This window comes from Anopheles merus, chromosome 2R (genome assembly GCF_017562075.2).
Source record: "Anopheles merus strain MAF chromosome 2R, AmerM5.1, whole genome shotgun sequence".
In the NCBI taxonomy this organism is placed as follows: Eukaryota; Metazoa; Arthropoda; class Insecta; order Diptera; family Culicidae; genus Anopheles; species Anopheles merus.
The window spans coordinates 39,806,508-39,813,521 of NC_054082.1; the positions used below are offsets into that span (position 1 = coordinate 39,806,508).

Consider the following 7,014-nt stretch of genomic DNA (forward strand, 5'->3'; position numbering starts at 1 on the left):
AGTGTTATGAAAGGTTCAAGAAGAACGGTATGTTTATGCGAGAGAAAGTTTTTTTGGTCAACAATGGGGGTAACCATTCCAATTTGGGGACGTTTTTTTGTACGATTTTGTGCGTTTTCATCGATAAAATCAAGGGATCAAAAATGAATCTAAAGCTGGAGAAAATGTGCTGTGTGGATATAAACGGTCATCCCCTGCTTTCTGAATATATGATCTTATCAAAAATGAATACAAATAATGATATTCATCAATTCTATTTTCGATGAAAGCCTTTGGAACAGAATCACACTGGTTCCTAACAGCATTTAAATTAAAATTTTGTTTCTTCTTCTTCTTCTTTGGCACAACAACCGCTGTCGGTCAAGGCCTGCCTGTACCCACTAGTGAAGTGAGCTTGGCTTTCATTGACTTATTGTTGCCATAGCAGGATAGTCAGTCCTACGTATGGGAGCACGGTCTATTCGGGACTTGAACCCATGACGGCCATGTTGTTAAGTCGTACGAGTTGACGACTGTACCACCAGACTGGCCCGAAAAATTTGTTTAGTTTAGAGAAATAATAATACACTTTTAAATTCTATTCAATTTAATAAATTTAAAAAAAAAACTATAATTTCAAAAATAGCTTTATGCTCTGACTGTGACAATCTTATTGTGCGTATATCAATAGTTCAAAAATTGCGATATCTTTTCCTATTTGAATCCTCCTGGAAGGCCTTGAAACCAGTTAACAATGTAAGCGCATGGAATACTCTTGCTATCGAATCAAAAATCGACATTACCAGTCCATCAAGAGTTACAAAATAAGCCATTTAAATGTAAAACGCTCTTGTATTCTTTATAGACACCTAGTACAGATAGTAAGGTCTTTTTGTGACTATTTTAATAGGTTAATGTTCCTCCAAAATTCCTTTGCCCACTACCTTTTTCCCTACACAAACCTACACCAACTCATAACCGTGTGTAACTTACCCACAAGTCCCACACAACCATGGCCAAAGTTTTCCACTTGAATATGAAATCAGCTTCCCAGTGAATGAATTTCAAATTGGGTGCCTGCCGCGTACGGTTTTGGGTTGGCCCGTTCCCTCCCCAAAATCAAAAGTTCGCCGGGTGACGGAAACTTTCAATTTTCTTCTCCAACTTCACCAGCACCGGTGGCAATCAGGCACGGCAATTGTTTGGTGCTGGATGTTAAGGCCACGGTAACTGGGGGACACTGTCTAATTCTATGCGGCTCATCATGCCGTCATGGAATGGGTTGGCTTGCCTAGGCCGAGCTGCTGGCGGACAGCTCCCACGCGATGGGGTGAGAAGCCCACCAGGAAAGCACATTCTTCGGGCATGGGGTGTGAAAATAAAGCGTACTTACCGTTCCGTTGGTGGGTAAAATTTTCTCAGTCCAACTACCGGCGGTAGCGTGTTTTGCTTGAGAAGACACTGCTGTGACCTCGCTGCGGCTAAGACCTCTGGTGAAACAAACTGGTGAATGGTTTCTTCTTTCCGTTTTCACTGTACACCGCCCAGCAGAACCTTTACACTGCACTCCGTTCGCTTCCTTCACTACCTGCCTCCACAAGCGACACCACCTTAGAGGGTCGGAAAGACAAACGAACGCTTTTGTCTTATTCACACTTCACTTCAGCCTCCGGTTGGTGGGTATAGGCAATGGTTACGGTTTCGCTGCATTAAAGTGATGGCAAACGTGGTGCAACAGTGTTGGTGCTGGTGTCTGCAAAATACCAAACTGCTTCCGTTACCGAACTGCAACGCATTGCAACTTGTAACAGCTTTCAACGCAAGACGTTGAAGAATCACATAGATATCTAAATCTGTATATGTTCTACAGGGATTGATTGGCGTGGCGTTATTCAGGCCAATCCATTCAAACCCTGTTAAGTGGTAATGTTATGCAATCAAATGTTGAATTATTTACCAAGCACAGCAACAACTCAAAACCGTTAAAAAACAAGCGTTACAAATCCAGCAATGATCATGTGCTCTCATGTGCTAATTTCGGTGTGAATGGGGATAACAAAAAATTAACAACCCAACTTTGCCACTAGCCCAAATTCCATCCAGAGAAATTCAAGAAACGCCACACGATAGGTAGGGCCCTCCTTCTTCTCTTCATTCGCTTGCGCTGCGACCGATTTGGAACGGGTGGCCCTCATTTGCAGACTCCAGCGAAGAAAACCCAGCGATCTTACCAATACAAACGCACGCAACCCGCCTCAACCCGTACGCAAGCTGGAACCCGAGAGCTGCCCTACCAGCTAGAACGGGACCAAAAAGGGGTGAAAAAAGGTTTGAAGCGAAGACCAAAAAATATCAAAAATACGCTGTATATGCTTGTTTCTTTTATTTTCTATTAATATTCCCTCTCATTGCTTACAAGTAAAATATAACACCACACACACTTCATAGGCTGGAAGACACTTTTAAGGCTTTTCTTTTCGTGATTTTTCTCGCCTGACGCGTCACTGCCTTGGCACAGCATCACTTTTCCACCTCCTCTGCAAGACCCGTGTGGACATGGTAGCCGTAGGCCTCAAATCAACTATTGCACCAACACACTCACACATACACACACTCACAGAAACCAGATACACAAACAGACGATGGTGAAACGAGCATGGTCAACCCACTTAAATGGACCGACTCCAGGCCCCGTCCGACTAGCTGCCACGGGTGCTGCGAATGAATCTCGCCCTATTCACATGCGCGGCGGATGGCGGTTCTACCATCGATCACGATCACTTGAAAGGGGAGTGTTGATCTTCACTACTCCAGTAAACGAACACGATCCAATATCGCTCCACTCAAACTGCACCACCTCCTGACCTTTGACTGGGCCAGCTTGATTCTACCAACATCCCACACCGAACGGCACAACACACATTAAACAATTTATCCGCACCAGTAATTGGACACTTGGGCACTTTTGAGTGCATGCACACTCGAGACAGCTTGCAATTTACCAACCAATTGCTCATTTGATTGTGAAGGTGAAACCCACTCTTTTTCCAACACTCTGCTAAATCGCCAAATTTGAAGGTTTAATGAACTTTTTTTGTTGTTGAAACGTTTGCTTTTCTCTTCGCTAACCTTTCACTCGTGTGTTTCTCGCCTGCGTTAGCGAGATCGATTCTCCGTTTCACTCACTCACCCGGAGTCACGCCATGGAGGGTTGACGATTTCTTGATCGCTTTTGTTTTCCTGCTCACACCTTTCGTACACAGATCAAACGCACCGGGAGCCGGCCACCTACCACTCTACGCGTTGCTCCAGTCACCCTGCCGAGAGCGACGATCCGGATTCCGGTTCTTTTCGTCAGACCGTGGCGCATGCACTCGCGCACTCGCGCGTCCGTTCGCGGTAGACCTAAAAGTGATGATGTAGTGGCGAACGCGTCGCTACACAGCCACCCTACAAGCACCGTAGACGACGGAAGACCTGTGCCATTGGTGTTGGTGTTAGCGAGCGTAGGGAACTTGTTTGGCAACTTTTCTCCATCCACACTACGACCGTCCGTGCACGGCAACCAGCCAAGGGAGGTCGGTTGAAACTCGGTGCGTTTTTTTATGCTACAGACCTTCCTGTGGAGTTTCTTTCCGGAGCGCTCCCTCTCTATCTCTTTCTCTCTCTCTCTCTCTCTCTCTCTCTCTCTCTCTCTCTCTCTCTCTCTCTCTCTCTCTTTCTCTCTCTCTCTCTCTCTCTCTTTCGCTCTCCCTCGCTGTGGTGACGATGCTGGAGATGATGGAGAATACAGCAACAAACAATTTGTGTGCCGTGTACGCACACCACCAGCACCGTACGATTTACGATCGTGCGCGGGCGCAGGTGCGTAGAAGATCGGTGGCGGTGGTAAAGTGAATGGTCACGAATGAGAGACACAGGCGTAATAGGCCAACAACAAACACCGGTAGAGTTAGGTCCATGTTGAGAGTGAGAGAGAGTGCGATGGAGAGTGAGAGAGTAACTCAACAGTGCTGATGGTAGCATAAAATGATGAGCATAGCATAGCTACATACAATTCGTCGGTGATCACGCACACACACACATGCTCGGGGAAAGGTAGAGAGACATTTGAAGATCAGCTGTTCCAGACTGATCGAGAGCAGGGATGCTCAACTACAACGGTTGCATAAAACTTTACATAAAAACTTTTGCGTCTATTCTTTCGTCTTCGTCATTTATTACACTTTAATTAAAATCATTTCACTCATATTCCATTCCCTCTGTCTTTCCTTGCCAGATTTTTTTTTTTTACTTTTTTTATACTATTGTGGTCAGATTAAGATAAAGTCTTGTCGGTCAAGGCCTGCCTGTACTACTTGTGGGGTTGGCTTTCAGTCACTTTTGGATTACAACCCATAGCAGAATAGTCAGTCCTACGTATGGCGGCACGGTCTAGTTGGAGCTTGAACCCATGACGGACATGTTGTGAAGTCGTACGAGTTGACGACTGTACTATGATATCGGCTTAGGTTTAGGTATTACTTGTCTGATTCATACAGCGGACAGCTTTAAATTCAGACTATCCGCCTGATCATGGCATACGAACGGAAGATTGAACGAAAGTGACATGGAAAATTGAACCTAGTTAATTTGATTTCTTACATTTTAATGCATGTAAGATTGCTAATAAACTTCAAACCGTCGATAAACTTTCATCGATTCGTATTGGTTGGCATGATTTCAACGTTTGACCGTTCGATTAAAAAAAATCTGTTCCATTTAGCAACCGTTCGAGTGCCGTTATCATGCGGTATATCCATAGAGCTTAATAGTTTTAATAGTTAAATAGCTTAATAGTTTAATAGTTTTAAATAATTGCCATGATGTACTAAAATAAATTTAAAAATAAAAGAACTAGTTTTGAGATAAACTTTAAAATTATTGTTGAGTTATTTATCCACCTGAAAATAACCAGTGTTTTAAAAAACTATGATGTACAGGGTTTCCCACGATTTATTGGTTGGTTCCCATAAATTTTTGGTGGGTGCCCATATTTTTTTGGTGCGTTCCCACGATTTTTTGGTCGTTTCCCAGAATTTGTTGGTCCAATTGTATTGATATCCAATCGGAAAATACCAATAAATTATGGGAACGAACCAAAAATCTATGGGATACGACCAAAAAATCGTGGGAACGCACCAAAAAATCATGGGAACTGACCAATAAATCGTGGGAAACCCTGTAATTAAAAAAAAACTTTTCAAATGCTGTTCAAATTTCAGAATATAAAGTTTGATAATATGTAATAGGAATCACCCAACAGCGATTGCCAGTGTAATCTTTTAAAATTCATTTGTATCACTAACCTTTATAAAGAACTCTAACCAAAACGACATTTGTAACAGATACTTTTTTAATAAAATCAACAGATAATAGCTTTAAATAAACCGAGACTACCCGGTATAAGATAATTTGCAAGCCACAAATAGGTTTCAAAGAAGAAAGTTTGATTTTAGGTATAGAATTAATTAAATTATGGAAAGAGGCAAATGATGTCAATCGGCTCAAAGGCTCTATAAAAATAAAGAAAACAAATATTAAAAAAAAAAACAAATTAATGACAAGAACATTCTTTTGCAAAACAGCCGAAAGTGTTCCTTCTGAATAGTAATAAAAATGACAAGAACGTTTCGTAGCTTTAGATGCTTTTGAATAAGTTTCGATGCTAAATAGAATTTGAATCAAAACGTCCATAACTTGAGATCGAAAATGTCCTGAAGTATTGAAGTAAAGACAATGGGGCCCTTTCCGTTGTAAGTTCGTAGGCTGAAATTTCAGCCTGTCAGCTGTTTGCATTGTATAGCAGTTTTCGAGCAGCTATCTAAGTGAATATAATATACAGGTGAGCTTATCCCAAGGTGTATGAATTTAGAAGGCTGATATTTATCGCTTCTGCTTCTGAATGACGATTTTAAGAGTGTTTTGAGTATTCGTCAAGTCTCAAGAAAGCTTGTTTGAACAAAAGTTTTCACCCATCCTGTCAAAAAGTGATATTCAAATTTGGTTTAAAAAAAACATACTATGAGACCACCTGGACTACATACACTTTGATTCTAGATTCCACCACGTGATTCGCACCTTGGGGTAAATGTAAACAACTCCGTGTTTTCGAGCAGATACTCGAATCTAATTCTAGCTTTGAGGCTAGAATAATCTAGACTGAAAATTGCAGGCTAGTTTTTTGTGTGGTTTTGTATGGAGTGTTTACATGATTTCAGCCTCCAACTGTCAAACTCCATACAAAAAACTGACTAGAATCGTGAAGGGCGCCAATGTCGCCATTCCATGTTTTTTCATATTTTTTTTATACGTCATTTGTTTCTCAAATTGTTTGCTCAAGGTTTTGTGTATTAAAGCGATATATTATTTAAAAGTCTAGCCGGTCTCATGGTACAGTCGTCAACTCGTACGACTTAACAACATACCCGTCATGGGTTCCAGCCCCAAATAGACCGTGCCGCCATACGTAGGACTGACTATCCTGCTATGGGGGGAAATCAATAAGTCACTGAAAGCCAACCCCACAAGTGTGTTGGCAGGCCTTGACCGGCATCGGTTGTTGAGCCAAAGAAGAAAAAAAATCGGATTATATCCACTGCAGGACTGTGGTACAGCTTCATTCATTATGCTCACGATTAGCCTGTCTGGGATTATTGCATTTGTTTGTTAGCAATGTGCAGATATAATCCGATACTAGCTGCTAATAAATTCATTGCAACCCTAACGCCCTCTGTGTGCTGCACCAGCAGATCCAAACTGGCCTACTACCCCTATTCACATCCTGACAAATTCCGTCCTCTTTCCAAAGAATCCAAAAACACTGTAAGCATTCACCTTACCTCCACACAACCGACGCAGCACAGGACAGGAAGAAAGATTCAATTACGCCATGAACGCCGGCGCACAAAAAGCAGCACAACAAAGCAGCCAAGAGCAACAGCGGAGCAGAAGCCAGCAGGGGCCAGCATTAAAGGCACGCAAACGGAACGAGTA

The 7,014-nt window shown here is 42.3% G+C and overlaps 1 protein-coding gene across 9 annotated transcripts in view; it reads right to left on the minus strand.

Annotated features, from left to right (window-relative positions):
* The window catches only part of LOC121603531 (cadherin-87A), a 133,932-nt gene extending 130,490 nt beyond the window's left edge, over positions 1-3,442 (minus strand). For 2 of the 9 annotated variants that reach the window (XM_041932385.1, XM_041932374.1), the window contains exons 1-2: positions 3,272-3,442; positions 1,373-1,747 (exon numbers count right to left, since the gene is read on the minus strand). The gene's annotated coding sequence lies outside the window, so the exon portion shown is untranslated. Of the gene's footprint in view, positions 1-1,372; positions 1,791-2,395; positions 3,038-3,169 lie in introns of those variants that run through there. The other 7 variants (XM_041932379.1, XM_041932377.1, XM_041932380.1 and 4 more) reach the window with 7 other exon arrangements.
* Between the last annotated feature and the right edge of the window lie 3,572 nt (positions 3,443-7,014).